At 37.7% G+C, this 14,789-nt stretch overlaps 1 protein-coding gene across 1 annotated transcript in view; it reads right to left on the bottom strand.

Annotated features, from left to right (window-relative positions):
* The window catches only part of ADAMTS12 (ADAM metallopeptidase with thrombospondin type 1 motif 12), a 415,782-nt gene that overhangs the window by 293,564 nt on the left and 107,429 nt on the right, over positions 1–14,789 (bottom strand). The window lies entirely within an intron of this gene.

The raw sequence follows: 14,789 nt of genomic DNA on the forward strand, positions 1-14,789 counted from the left end.
TCTCAATAGATGCAGAGAAAGCTTTCGACAAAATTCAACACCCATTTATGATAAAAGCCCTGCAGAAAGTAGGCATAGAGGGAACTTTCCTCAACATAATAAAGGCCATATATGACAAACCCACAGCCAACATTGTCCTCAATGGTGAAAAACTGAAACCATTTCCACTAAGATCAGGAACAAGACAAGGTTGCCCACTCTCACCACTATTATTCAACATAGTTTTGGAAGTGTTAGCCACAGCAATCAGAGAAGACAAAGAAATAAAAGGAATCCAAATCGGAAAAGAAGAAGTAAAGCTGTCACTGTTTGCAGATGACATGATACTATACATAGAGAATCCTAAAGATGCTACCAGAAAACTCCTAGAGCTAATCAATGAATTTGGTAAAGTAGCAGGATACAAAATTAATGCACAGAAATCTCTTGCATTTCTATACACTAATGACGAAAAATCTGAAAGTGAAATTAAGAAAACACTCCCGTTTACCATTGCAACAAAAAGAATAAAATATCTAGGAATAAACCTACCTAAGGAGACAAAAGACCTGTATGCAGAAAATTATAAGACACTGATGAAAGAAATTAAAGATGATACAAATAGATGGAGAGATATACCATGTTCCTGGATTGGAAGAATCAACATAGTGAAAATGACTCTACTACCCAAAGCAATCTACAGATTCAATGCAATCCCTATCAAACTACCACTGGCATTTTTCACAGAACTAGAACAAAAAATTTCACAATTTGTATGGAAACACAAAAGACCCCGAATAGCCAAAGCAATCTTGAGAACGAAAAATGGAGCTGGGGGAATCAGGCTCCCTGACTTCAGACTATATTACAAAGCTTCAGTAATCAAGACAGTTTGGTACTGGCACAAAAACAGAAATATAGATCAATGGAACAGGATAGAAAGCCCAGAGATAAACCCACGCACATATGGTCACCTTATCTTTGATAAAGGAGGCAAACATATACAGTGGAGAAAAGACAGCCTCTTCAATAAGTGGTGCTGGGAAAATTGGACAGGTACATGTAAAAGTATGAAATTAGAACACTCCCTGACACCATGCACAAAAATAAACTCAAAATGGATTAAAGACCTAAGTGTAAGGGCAGACACTATCAAACTCTTAGAGGAAAACATAGGCAGAACACTCTATGACATAAATCACAGCAAGATTGTTTTTGACCCAGCTCCCAGAGAAATGGAAATAAGAACACAAATAAACAAATGGGACCTAATGAAACTTAAAAGCTTTTGCACAGCAAAGGAAACCATAAACAAGACCAAAAGACAACCATCAGAATGGGAGAAAATATTTGCAAACGAAGCAACTGACAAAGGATTAATCTCCAAGATTTACAAGCAGCTCATGCAGCTCAATAACAAAAAAACGAACAACCCAATCCAAAAATGGGCAGAAGACCTAAATAGACATTTCTCCAAAGAAGATATACAGATGGCCTACAGACACATGAAAGAATGCTCAACATCATTAATCATTAGAGAAATGCAAATCAAAACTACAATGAGATATCATCTCACACCGGTCAGAATGGCCATCATCAAAAAATCCAGAAACAATAAATGCTGGAGAGGGTGTGGAGGAAAGGGAACTCTCTTGCACTGTTGGTGGGAATGTAAATTGATACAGCCACTATGGAGAACAGTATGGAGGTTCCTTAAAAAACTACAAATAGAACTACCATACGACCCAGCAATCCCACTACTGGGCATATACCCTGTGAAAACCATAGGTCAAAAAGAGTCATGTACCAAAATGTTCATTGCAGCTCTATTTACAATAGCCAGGACATGGAAGCAACCTAAATGTCCATCGACAGATGAATGGATAAAGAAGATGTGGCACATATATACAATGGAATATTACTCAGCCATAAAAAGAAATGAAATGGAGGTATTTGTAATGAGGTGGATGGAGTTAGAGTCTGTCATACAGAGTGAAGTAAGTCAGAAAGAGAAAAACAAATACAGTATGCTAACACATATATACGGAATCTAAGGAAAAAAAAAAAGGCCATGAAGAACCTAGTGGCAAGACGGGAATAAAGACACAGACCTACTAGAGAATGGACTTGAGGATATGGGGAGGGGGTGGGGTGAGATGTGACAGGGTAAGAGAGTGTCATGGACATATATACACTACCAAATGTAAAATAGATAGCTAGTGGGAAGCAGCCGCATAGCACAGGGAGATCAGCTCGGTGCTTTGTGACCACCTAGAGGGGTGGGATGGGGAGGGTGGGAGGGAGGGAGATGCAAGAGGGAAGAGAAATGGGAACATATTGTATATGTATAACTGATTCACTTTGTTATAAAGCAGAAGCTAACACACCATTGTAAGGCAATTATACTTCAATAAAGATGTTTAAAAAAAAAAGTATCTTATTAATCTAATTATTTTTATTTTTAATGTTCCTGGAACCATCAAAAAGTTGTTAAAGATGACAGATGGCACAGTAGGTTTCCTCTCCTTCCTAATAATAACAGAGAATAAGAGAGGAGCTTTCTTAGGGCATGAGATTTAGACAGAATTCTAGAGGATGGAAAGTGGGACAAGTAATCACCAACGTTTCATGGCCAAGTGAGCCCAACCCCAGAGTGTGCATACTGGTGGGATGTAGACAAGAAGGAAGTTGATTTGACCCAGGAACCACAGAGCATTTTGGGACTTAGAAGTGCTGAATACGATGGAAAGGGCTAACTTTGCTCCCTGGAAATTTTAGTTACTTGGTCCAGACTAAAGTGTTTGAAAGAACTTAAAATGAGGTCATTGTATTCACCTTAAATCAATTACAGTGATGCGAGTTCGTCTCAGCCCTCCAAGTTTTTGCCAAATCAGCACAATGAAAATGCCAAGGTTATTAAGGTTGAAAACACAATTTCTACTAGGAAGAAAAATTAGAAACAGCATTAAGATATTTAGTTGTCTTTCTAGAAATCTTAACATGATTTGGGACTCTGAGGTGGAATGCAAGGGGTGAAAAGAAAGGACTTAAAGGACGCTGGTCTAGCAATTAGGAGATGCAGTCGTACCCTGGTATGTGACCTTATGCAGTCATGGAATCTCTCGCATCTCAAGTTTTGCAAATGAAAAATGAAAATTATAATACCGGCCCTGACTTCTTCCCATGGGTATAGTGAAAAGCAAACAAAACTATATATATGAAGCTGCAAGTAATACATATATATATATAACCTTATATTAGTCTCAGTTTAATAATCCCATTTATTTTGTGCAAGATAAATTATGATTTTCTGCAAATCACAATTATGCTTTAGTAATAGTTTTCTTTCAAATAAACTCATGCCTGGAGATGCTGGGTGGTTGCTTTTTTATAACGTGACAGTCCATCTGACAAAGTCTCATCTATGGAAAGCATGAGTTCATGGTTTTAAACATGTCTTCATTCCAAAGGCTCCAAAAAGACCTTCCCAGAACCATCTGTTAAACCTCAAGGGCCTTAAGGAGGAAATGGCCCTTATGCGCTGGGTCCTGGTTGTTTCCAATTATGAACTGAGTATAGGAAAAATGTGAAATCTGTGGGGAGCAAGAGAGCCCATTCAGATCAAGTTTTAACCTTCCTGCAGCCCACTGGGAAATTGTGGGCACATCGCTAGATCCTTTCTCACTGTTTTTTTTTAATTTGTAACTTGTACATTGTTTGGGAGAAGGAGGAGTTTTCAACTGCCTGTGATTCAGCTTCTCCCAGGACATATTAGGAACTCTGAATAAGTCCAGCTTTCATTGACATACGTCCACAGCTTTTCTGGGGTTGTGCGGCAATGTAAAGTGTTTCTCAAACCTGTCTGAAATATACATTCAAAACAATTCAGGGGTCTAAGCAGATAGTCAGCTGTGAATTAGACCCAGGCAGGATGATTGAGATAATGTTATTTCATGGTCCTTGTTGTGCCTTCATCCCCCTCCCCCAGACATACGTGCGCTTATGATGTCATCTTCTAGAAAGTCCTTCCCTGACCATGCAAACAAAAACGTAGACAGCCCCCACCCTAGCACTCCCTACCCACTCTCCTTTATTTTTCTTCAAAGCACTTATTACATACTATACATAGGCATGTATATTTACCACTTTAATCTTGTCTCATGTCACTCTCCATGCTAGAATTCAGTCCCATGATGGAAGGAGTTTTTAGCTATTTTGTTCAACCCTATATCTCCATTGCTTGGAATACAACCCAACACATGGTAGGTGTTCAACATATATCTGTTCAGTGATGAATGTTGACTGATGCCTAAAATCCATAATTAAATCTTTATTCCTTTGGCTTAAGGTAAATAAGGAATCTGTTTCCTGAAAAATAATTAAAATGACTTTGGAAGCAGTATCTTAGTAAGTTTTTTAATCTGTATGAAGGAGTGGGTCTCAGTCCTTTTCTTGGAACAGATGTTGATAAATCAGAGACAAACTAAGTCACAGCCTCAGTGAACAGAGAGGCATTCACCAAGACATTAATTGTACCATTCTAATGATATTCTTCCTCTTTCTTATTTTCTTGTATGTTCTAAATCTCCTAAAGTGATTAGTTTTTATTATTAAAATTTTTAACTAAAAAAGAAATACCCAAAATAAGTACAAAAGAGGCTTCTAGTTTCCGGTTCTGCAATGTAAGGAGCTTGAAAGCCACCACTCCATCCAAACAACACTTAAAAAGCTGAACAGACTGAAAAATCAACAACTCTTCTTGGATCCGTAAGAGAAGGGAGGACACAGAGCAAATCACTGCCCCCAAGACTGAAGGGACAGATGACAAGTACAGGAAGTAGTGGCTTACCAGAGCAGAGGCTCACAAGTGGAACCCACCATGGGAACCAGTGCCGAGGTAGAAAAACCTGAACTGTAATTGATGAATTGCTGGAGGCTTAGTGCGGACAACTCTGTTAACTCCAGGGGGACCCAATTACAAAGGGCCTCTACAATACTGTGAGACTTACATCCAGGAGCTCAACCAAATTCCCACGGTAAATACCAGAGAAAAATCCTATCGTGCTTCCATCAGGAGGAGGGCAAAAGGAATCATTTTAAAATATGTCACTCTGTTCTTAACAAGACCTGCCCTCAGGGGGAGAGTAGACAAGAGCCTAACCTGCCGGGTATGATCAGAGCCTAACTGACCTTGGGGAAGGGAAATACCCAACTCTAAACAGCTCTAGCCTTCTACATAGCAGAAAGGAAATATTCAACTCCAGCCCACTCTAGTTATCCTGTCCCACCTAAGGGGGGAGAAAAAAACTGAAAAACACTTGTTAAGCTCACAATCCAGAAGCACAGGCTCACTTAAACACTGAGACACCTAAGTATTAGACTGCAAAACACTTCCCCTTCTCCTACACCTCACCACCATATTACTAAAGGCCTATTTCTTGCAGTTCCTTTTACCCCATACATAATGTTCACCTATCAAGAAAAAATTACCCCCCCAAACATAACTACATGAGGAGATAGATATGTTAATTAACTTGACTATAGTAATCATTTCACTATGTATATGGAAACATCATGTTGTACACCTTAAACATATACAATTTTTTTTTTAATTACAAGACATACCAAAAGGCAAAAAAACACCATTTAAACAGACAAAGCAAGCATCAGAACCAGACATGGCAGAGATGTTGGAATTATCAGACCAGGAATTTTAAACAGCCATAATTAATATGCAAAGTGCTCTAATAGGTCATGAAGACAGCATGCAAGAACAGATGGGCAATGTAAGCAGAGAGATGGAAATTTTAAGAAAGAACAAAAAATTGCTAAAGATAAAAAACACTAACAGAAATGGAAAATGACTTTGATGGGCTTATTAGTAGATTAGACACATGGCTGAGGAAAGAATCTTGAGCTTGAGGATATATCAATAGAAACCTCTAAAACTGAAAATCAAAGAGAACAAAGACTGAAAAAAAAAAACAAAAACCCCAGAATATCCAAGGACTGTTGGGACAAATACAAAAGGTGTAACATTCACATAATGGGAATGCCAGGAGAAAAAAGAGAAAGGGACAGAAAAAATGTTTGAAGAAATAATGACAGAGAATTTCCCCTAAGTAATATCAGACACCAAACCACAGATCCAGGAAGCTCAGAGAACAACATGCAGGGTAAATGCAAAAAAACAAAAACTACACCTTGGCATATCAAAAAACACTTGATAAAGACTATCTACAAAAAACCTACAGCTAACATCATACTTACTGGTGAGAAATTTAAAGCTTTCCCACTAAGATTAGGTATAAGGCAAGTATGTCCTCTCTCACCACCCCTTTTTGACATTCTACTGGAAGGTCTAGCTAATGCAAAAAGACCCCCCCAAAAAAGGAAATTAAAAGTACACAGATTAAGAAGGAGGAAATAAAACTGTCTTTATTTGCAAATGAAATAATCATCTATGTAAAGAATCAAAAAAAAATTCCTGGAACTAATAAGTGATCATAGCAATGTTGTGGGAAACACTTTACAAAAGTCAATCACTTTCTCGTATACCAGCAATGAACAACTGGAATTTGAAATTAAAACACAGTACCATTTACATTAGCACCCCCAAAATGAAATACTTAGGTATAAATCTAATAAAATATACACAATACCTATATGAAGAAAACTACAAAACCTTGAGGAACAAAATCCAGGAAGAAATAAATGGAAAGATATTCCATGTTCATGGATAGGAAGACTCAACATTGTCAAGATACCTGTTCTTCCCACCTTGACCTATAGATTCAATGCAATCCCAGTCAAAATTCCAGCAAGTCATTTGTGTATATCAACAAACTGATTCTAAAGTTTATACAGAGAGGCAAAAGGCCCAGAATAGCCAACACAATATTGAAGGAGAAGAAAAAAGTTAGAGGACGGACACTACCCAACTGCAGTAATCAAGATAGTGTAGTATTGCAAAAGAACAGACAAATAGATTAATGGAACAGAACAGAGAACCCAGAAAAAGACCCACATAAATATAGTAACCAATATTTAACAAAGAAGCAAAGGTAATCTTTTCAATAAATGGTGTGCTGGACACAGACCTCACACCCTTCACAAAAACTGACTCAAAATAGATCATGGACATAAATGTAAAATGCATAACTATAAAACTCTTAGAAAATAACAAAGGAGAAAACTTAGATTACCTTGGGTATGGTGATGACTTTTTAGATACAATACAAAGGCATGATCCAAGAAATAATTGATAAGCTGGTCTTTATTAAAATTAAAAACTTCTGTTTTCCAAAAAAAAGTCAAGAAAATGAGAAAACAAACTACGGACTAGGAGAAAATATTGCAAAAGACACATCTGATAAAGGACTGTTATCAAAAAATATACAAAGAACTCTTAAAACTCAACAATAAAAACAAAAAAAAAAAAAAAAAAAAAAAAAAAAAAAACAAAAAAAATCTGATTAGAAAATGGGTCGAAGACCTTAACAGACACATCACCAAAGAAGATATACAGATGTCAAATAAGCATATGAAAAGATGTTTCCCATCATACATCATTACAGAAATGCAAATTAAAACAACGATATACCACTATACACCTATTAGAATGGCCAAAATCTGGAACACTGACATCAAATGCTGATGAGGATGTGGAGCAACAGAAACTCTTTCATTCACAGCTGGTGGGAATGCAAAATGGTACAGTCACTTTGGAAGACAGTTTGATGGTATCTTATAATACTTAGACATACTTTTACCATACAATCCAGCAATCACACTCCTTGTTTTTTACCCAAAGGAGTTGTAATCTTACCCACACAAAAACCTGCAATTGGATAGTTATAGCAGCTCTATTCATAATAGCCAAAACTCGGAAGCAGCCAAGATGTACTTCAGTAGGTGAATGGATAAACAAACTGTGGTCCATCCAGACAATGGAATATTATTTGGCATGGAAAAGAAATGAGCTATCAAGCCATGAAAAGACAAGGAGTAAACTTAAATGCATATTACTAAGTGACAAAAACAATCAGAAAAGGCTACATACTGTATGATTCCAACTATACAACATTCTGGAAAAGGCAAAACTATGGAGACAGTAATAAACTAAGTGGTTTCCAGAGAATGGGGGCAGGGTGGGGGGGTTGTTGAATAAGTGGAACACAGAGGATTTTTAGGGCAGTGAATATACTCTGTATGATAACATAATGATGGATACATGTACATGTCATTATACATTTGTCCAAATCCATGGAATGTACAAAACCAATAATGAACCCTAAAGTAAAACTATGGTCATTATGATGTGTCAATATAGGTTCTTCAATTGTAACAAGTATATCACTCTGGTGGGGGAGGCCATGCATGTGGTGGCAGGCACGTGGGTATATAGGAAATCTCTGTGCCTTTCTCTTAATTCTGTTGTGAACCTAGTGCTGTTCTTTAAAAAATTGAAAGTGCATAAAAAATGTACAGAGTTTAATAGGTATAAAGTTTCAGTTTTGCAAGATGAAAAGCGTTCTGTGGATGGATGCATTCTATTCACGATACGAATGTACTTAATGCCACAAAACTGCACATGTAAAAATGGTTAAGACAGCAAATTTTATATTATGTGTATTTTACCACAATATAAAAAAACTGCAGAAAAAGAGAAAAGAAATATCCATTGTCCTTAAAATAACACTGTCAAATAAAATTGTGTTGCAGAATAGATAGGCTGTGTTGTCCCTTTCAATAAGTAAATTCTGTCTGGTTTTAATTTTAGACTCTCAGCAGCCACCTCCTTGCACAAGAGCTACCATAATCCATCTAGACCAGAGACAGCAAAAGCCTGGTCCCCACACTGCCACCTGCCTCACCTACATGGCCCTGTACTGTGTTCACAGCAGTCACTGCTGTTCATTCGTGGCACACCGTCCACACCTTCTACTCACCTTATAGACCCTCTCAACAGTGGTTCAGGCATCCTCTATCAATTAAGCAAATCTGACAATGTGAGATGAAACTTACTTACCACTGTGATCTAGACATAACTCCTCCTAAGGTGTTCTATTACTCATTTGGAAAACATATGGGAGGTCAGGAGATTGAGCAAAAATAATGGCAGAATTTTAAAAAATACTCTAGGAAAAGAGATGGAGAGAGTTCCCATATGTGCCTACATGCATATGTAATAAAGTGTATACATGTGAATGAAAAATGAGATCCTCTCTCTCCAGGTTCTTGAAAAGGAGCCACTAGGCTGTGTTTCAGCCTTTTGCATAATGAGAGTTCTGTCTTAAAGGCAGGTCTGCACAACTCTTAAGAAATTGAGTTAGCACTAGATATGATTCCACTGGATCTGATTTATTTTGAGCAGACTCTTTGAAGTGCATTAAGGTAAGCCCCACCACATGTGATGTGTATATGAATAAGGCTTGTATTTTGCCTTCTAGGTACAGACATGAATAACTAATTCAAAGTGGGTTGTGAAAAGGAACAGATCCCACGCTGTGGAGGTTCTAATGAGAAAGCAATTGATTCCATCTGGGAAGGTTTCATAAAGGAGGTGTCTGCAATCTGGGCCTTGGAGAATGAGTAGTACTTTACAGTTTGGGAATAGAATCTTTTAGGCAGCTGAAAAGACTCTGCACAAAGCTCAGATATGGAAGGTAGAAGGCATAGCCGAGATTCCAGAACATAGAAGCTGTTCTTGATTGAATCTCCTGCACCAATTCGTCTTTGTCTTGAGAACAGCTTTTGCTACTTATCTTTTTGTTCAATGACAGTTCAGGCTCTAAAGCTTGTCCCTTTTTGAATTTAGGCTCAACACAGTAACTCTTTGGCCAACTTTCCAATAATCAGTCTACTCAATGCTAAGAAAGGTCACGATCTTGACATTTGGGTGGAAGCTTGGTAGAGAGCCGGCAGAGAAGTTTTCACAGCTTTAAGAACCATGCTCCCTAGAGTTTTCATTCTTCTCACTTAGGGAGTTTAAAGTGAGAACTGGCTGCTGATGGGGGAACTATGGCCTTTATAAAATGAAAGCCTGCTGCCAAACAGTTTATGGCCTGGCGTGTGCTCTAGATGTACATGTGTGTCATCTACCGAGCCTCCTTCCTGGCTTCTCAGAGCTCCACCACTGTGGCCATTAGGATGATGAACTAGGGTCTATTTTTCTATGTGAATTAGTCATTAGACTCAGAATTACCTGCCTCCTAGTAGTAGAATGGACCTAAGTATATGCATAAAACTGGTAAGAAAAGAGAACAAAAATACTAGTTTTCTTTGTCTACCTTACACCTTGTATCCTGGTTAACCCCAAGTAGGTGTTGATGATGGTGAGTGCTTTCTTTCCAGAAGCTAACACAGCACCATACACACTGAGCTACTGAAGAAAATAGCTTTTTTTAGAATGCTGGTGATGATTTTTTTGCAGATGCACAAATAACCTTCAATCCTTTCTGTTGATAGGGAAAAATAGGGTTGAGTTGGCCCTTAACATTGTTAGGAAGTGGCTGACCATCAAGCATTGCCCTAGGAAAGCAGCTGGCTAGGCTTCCTCTGAATCCACTGTATTGGACTTCTGTTTAACTTCACACTAACCTGCTCTGAGCTCATCACTTTCATCTACCCAATCTAGAAGCATTTATTAGGTGTTTCCTGTGCACCAGCTTCTCCTTCAGAGCCCTGAGAATATAACACTGAACAAACTAGACATTCCTGCCCTTGTGAAGTTCACAGTCTACTGAAGAACACTAGAATTAAATAAGTAATTTTAATATATATATTGTAATAAAAGTACTGATAAGGAACATGTGGGATTCTGTAAGAGCACATGAGGGCTTCCAGGAAACTGACACTTAAGCTTAATTTGGCACCAAATAGCATGCTTTGCTTGTATGTGGGTGAACTATGCTGTCTTTTTCTAAGCATGGCCGTACATAATGTTATGAAAAATTACCCAAAACTTGGAAAGAATGCAAAAGGATAACAGCACGTCCTTGTGATTTCACACTGGCACATTGTCAAACAGGCCCACTAAAAGGTTGTCTAATTCTCTAGATGAATGTACTCTTACTTGAGTTACTTTTTACCTTTGATAAGAGTCCAGACTCTGTGAAGTTAGAATTAACTTGTAGAAGATTGAAAAGTTGAAGTGATTTTTGTCCAATGGAAATGTAAATGGTTACGTGTCCAGTAGAGAAGAGAACCCTGAAGATTAATTTTTATTGCCTTATATAATATTAGACAATTTTGTATCTGGCTTGACATTCTTATCCCAGCATTCTCTTTCATCATTAACTCTTACTTATGTTCCTCTTTTACCAGCTTCAATTATGCTGCTTGTTCCCTCTTTAATGAATTAATTAAATTTTTAAATTAAATTAATTAAAGATATAAATAAATATATATGAAAATCATGTTTTCAACTTTCTGAAAATGACCCTATGACAGTGAAAATCACCTAGGGGAGGGAAGGCAAAGTTATAGGACACAAGATCAATATAGAAAAATTAATTGTATTGCTACGATTTTTAAAAAGTATTTCTATACTAGAAACAAACAATCCAAAAATGAAACAATTCTATTCACAGTATCAAAAATAATTGAAAAATTACACATCAATTTTTAAACAGATGTGCAAGAATTATACCCTGAAACCTATAAAACAGCACTACATCACTGAGATGAATTAAAAATTTCTAAATAGTTGGAAAACGTATAATGTTTAAGGATTGAAGACACAATTTTGGGAAATTCTCCCCAAACTAATCTATAGATTCAACACAATCCCTATCAGAATTTCAAGTGGCTTTTATTGGGGGGGGGGGCAGAATTATTGAGATTATCCTAAAATTTATACTGAAATGAAAAATACCTAGAACAGCCAAAATAACTTTTATGAAAAAGAACAAAGTTGGAAATTCACTACCTAATTTCAAAATTTACTATAAAGCAACAGTAACCGAGACAGTGTGTGGTGTAAGGAAAAATACCCAGATCAATGGAAGAGAACAGAGAGCTAAGAAATCAACCCTGGGGCTTCCCTGGTAGTGCAGTGGTTGAGAATCTGCCTGCCAATGCAGGGGACACGGGTTCGAGCCCTGGTCTGGGAAGATCCCACATGCCACGGAGCAACTGGGCCCGTGAGCCACAACTACTGAGCCTGCGCGTCTGGAGCCTGTGGTCCGCAACAAGAGAGACCGCCATAGTGAGAGGCCCGCGCACCGTGATGAAGAGTGGCCCCCACTTGCCAGAACTAGAGAAAGCCCTCGCACAGAAACGAAGACCCAACACAGCCAAAAAATTAAAAAATATAAAAATAAAAATTGCAAAATGATTCTATGTTGCATTAAAAAAAAAAAAAAAAGGCGAGCCTTCTCTTTGCTTTCTAGGGTACCCCGTGTGCTGAACAAATTAAAGAGTTTATTAAAAAAAAAAAAAAGAAATCAACCCTTACTCTTAGGTCAATTAATTTTTAATGAAATTGCCAAGGCAATTTAATGGGGACAGGATAGGTAAAATGGGAAAGGAAATGGGGCTGAGACAATTGGATATCCACGTGGAAAAGAACGAAGGTGGACATCTACCTCACACCATATATCAAACTAAATTCACAATAGGGCTTCCCTGATGGCGCAGTGGTTAAGAACCTGCCTGCCAATGCAGGGGACACGGGTTCAAGCCCTGGTCCGGGAAGATCCCACATGCCGCAGAGCAACAAAGCCCGTGCACCACAACTACTGAGCCTGCGCTCTAGAGCCCGCAAGCCACAACTACTGAGTCCATGAGCCACAACTACTGAGCCCACGAGCCACAACTACTGAAGCCCACGAGCCACAACTACTGAAGCCCACAAGTCACAACTACTGAAGCCCACGTGCCTAGAGCCCGTGCTCCGCAGCAAGAGAAGACACCGCAACGAGAAGTCCGTGCACCACAACAAAGAGTAGCCCCCGCTCGCCCCAACTAGAGAAAGCCTGTGCACAGCAATGAACACCCAACACAGTCAAAAATAAAAATAAATTTTTTTTTAAATTCACAATATACCATAGACCTAAATGTAAGAGTGAAAACTGTGAAAACTATGAGAAAATCACTGTGACCTTGGATAAGGCAAAAATTTTTCTTATATATAATACCAAAAGCACAACCCATGAGAGAAAAAATTGATAAACTGAGCTTCACCAAAATTAAAATTTTTATCTTCAAAAGATATCTTTTAGAAAATGAAAAAGCATGACACACCCAGGGAGAAAATATGTGCAAAACATGTATTTGATAAAAGACTAATACCTAGTATGTGTATGTGTATATACACATACATACATACATATTTCACATAAGACTATATATACACACACACACACACACATATATATATATATACTTAAAACTCAATAAGAAGACAAACCAATTATAAAATTGGCAGAAGATCTGAACAGACACATCAATAACAATATGAGTTCCTACTAGGCTCATGAAAAGATGTTCAGTAACATTAATTATTAGGGAAATGCAAGTTAAAACCATAATTATATACCACTACATACCCATCTGAATGATTATAATCTAAAGGACTAGGAATGCCAAGTGTTGGCTAGGATCTGGAGAAACCAAAACCCTCATATATTGCTGGTGAAAACGTAAAATGGTACAATTATCTTGGAAAACAGTTTGGCAGTTCCTCAAAAGACTAAACATATACTTTTCATATAACTGAGCAATTCCACTCTTAGGTATCTACTAAAGAGAAATGAAAGCATATATTCACACAACGCTGTGTATGTAAATATTTGCAGCAGCACTATTCACAATAGCGCAAAACTGGAAACAATCCAAACATCCAGCTGGTGAACATATAAACAAGTTATGATATATCAGTACAATGAAATATTGTTCAGCAATAAAAAGAACGAACTACTTATAAATGCAACAACATGGACGAACCTCAACAATATTATGCTAAGTGAAAAAAGCCAGACACAAAGACTACATCTTATATGATTCTATTATATAAAATTTCTTTAAAACGCACATCTCTTAGAGAAGAGAACAGTATTTGCCTGGGGCTGGGATGGGAATGGGAACTGACATGCAAATAGGCATGAGTGAACTTCTGGGGGTGACAGAAATACTCCAAAAATGTATTGTGGTGATGATTCCACAACTGCATAAATTTACTAAAAATCTTTGAACTGTAAATTTATAGTGGGTGAATTTTATGGTATGTAAATGATACCTCAATAAAGCTACTGAAAAACATTTCCCAAAAAAATCATTTCCTTTATTGGGCTAGTGGTTCTCCAGTGAGGGTACGTGGGGATGGGAGGGGAGGCAGGGAGGAAGACAGGAGGCAGCATATTACAATTATCTAAGAAGTTTTTTTTTTTTAACACGCATATACATATTTGCTCCTCCCTACAGTATAACACTAGAAATCAAAGAATATCATCATCTATTATGGGAAGGCTATATGTAGTTTGCAAATACTCTCCCAGATGATTCTGATATACATTACCCACACATGTACCCTTGAGAATCTCTTCTTGATCACATTGGGTCCCAGAAGTCTATGTTTTCAATAAGCAAAACAGGTGATTTTTGTGATAAGTTTAAGAAACTCTGCCCATGTTCTACAATGCTAGGAACCTTCAGCATCATGGCAGGGCACAGTGGAATAAATGTTACTCTGGGAAGACCTATTTTCTGACCCTTTTTTAATCACGTCTACCCAGGCCACCTGCAGTGCCAGACACTGGGGACAGCCAATACCTAATGATTTTAGTGAATTAAACCAATAATTAAGA

Source organism: Balaenoptera musculus, chromosome 3 (assembly GCF_009873245.2).
Source record: "Balaenoptera musculus isolate JJ_BM4_2016_0621 chromosome 3, mBalMus1.pri.v3, whole genome shotgun sequence".
Lineage (NCBI taxonomy): Eukaryota > Metazoa > Chordata > Mammalia > Artiodactyla > Balaenopteridae > Balaenoptera > Balaenoptera musculus.